The following is a 1,529-nucleotide window of genomic DNA, read 5'->3' on the forward strand; positions in this document are numbered from 1 at the left end:
AGTTAAATGTGTTTCTTGTATACAGCATATTGTTGGATTTTGTTTCCTAATCCACTGTGCCAGTCTATTTCTCTTAATTGGTGAATTGAGTCCACTTACATTGATGGTTATAATTGAGATGTGCTGACTTATGATTGACATGTTATTTACCTGTTATCATTTACTCCTTTTTCTCCTGTGTTTAATTGTTTGCCCTATTTAATTTGTTTTTTTCTGATCTCATTCATGGAGTTCTGATCATTTTGGTCCCTCTCTAGAACATCTTTCAGGAGCCTGTGTAGGGTTGGCTTTGTCATCATGAAATTCTTTTGTTGTTCTTTGTCATGGAAGTATTTCACTTCTCCATCAAACTTGAAAGAGAGTTTTGCAGTGTATAGTAGTCTGGGCTGGAATTTATTTTCATAGAGGACTTGAAGTACTCTGCTCCATGCTCTTCTTCTCTTCATGGTTTGTGAAAAGAAGTCGGCTGCAGTTCTGATGGGTTTTCCTTTGAATGTGATCTGCTTCTTTTCTCTAGTGGCTTTCAGCAGATTATTCTTGAGCTGAATTTCTGGGATCTTGACTATTACATGTCTCAGTGTGTTTTTAATTGGGTTGAGGTTACTTGGCATTCTGTGTGCTTCGGTTATCTGAATGTTAGATTGCTTCCTCACTTTTGGGAAGTTTTTTGCTATTACTTCTGTCCATATTTTTTAATGTCATTTGTATTTACTCCTTCTTTCTCATTGATACCTATTAGTCTCACATTGTTCATCTTTGCATCATCTTGCAAGTGATGAATTATTTTCTCCTGCATCCTAGTTGTTTTTAAGAGATCTTTTCTTATCATTTCACTAGCTGCACCAGAGTCTTCAAGATCTGAAACTCTGTCTTTACTTTCACTTAAACGGTTTTGCAAGCTTGTGATTGAGATTTTAAGTTCCTCTGTATCTCTTTGACTCTGCTTCATGTGATCTATTTCTTTCCTGTATTGCTCATTCAAGGAATCTGTCATTTTTCTAATCTCCTCTATTTTTTTTTCATCAATGTCTTCTTTATAAGCAGTTATTAATTCTTTTACTGCAGTGTTTTTTTCAGATTAGGTTTCCTCCCTGTGTTTCTGTAGTTGATTCTTTACTTCAGATGCTATGAGTTCCGAGAATTCTTTTTGTACTTCAGAAAAGAATTCTGCTCTGAGTTCCTCAACTTTCTGCTGTTGCTTATTTACTATCGACACTATTAATTCATACATTTGAGCTGAGCTAGTGTCCTCGGCACTTGTTCTGTGTGGGCATTGGGTTTCCTAAATATGTTTCTGCATTTGATTCTTTACTGCAGATGTTATTAATTCAGGGATTTCTTTTTTCATTTCCAATCTGAGTACCTCTATACCTTTCTGCAGTTGTTTCTTTATTTGAAAAGCTGTTGATTTATTAATTTCAGTTGTGTAATTCCCAATTTGTTCTGTGTTAGTGTCCTCTGCACTTGTAATGGGTGGGCTTAGGGTCTGAGATTGCATTTTGCTCCTTCTCATTTTCATTTTGGGTAGC

The sequence above is a fragment of the Octodon degus genome, unplaced genomic scaffold, assembly GCF_000260255.1.
Source record: "Octodon degus isolate 3935 unplaced genomic scaffold, OctDeg1.0 scaffold00156, whole genome shotgun sequence".
In the NCBI taxonomy this organism is placed as follows: Eukaryota; Metazoa; Chordata; class Mammalia; order Rodentia; family Octodontidae; genus Octodon; species Octodon degus.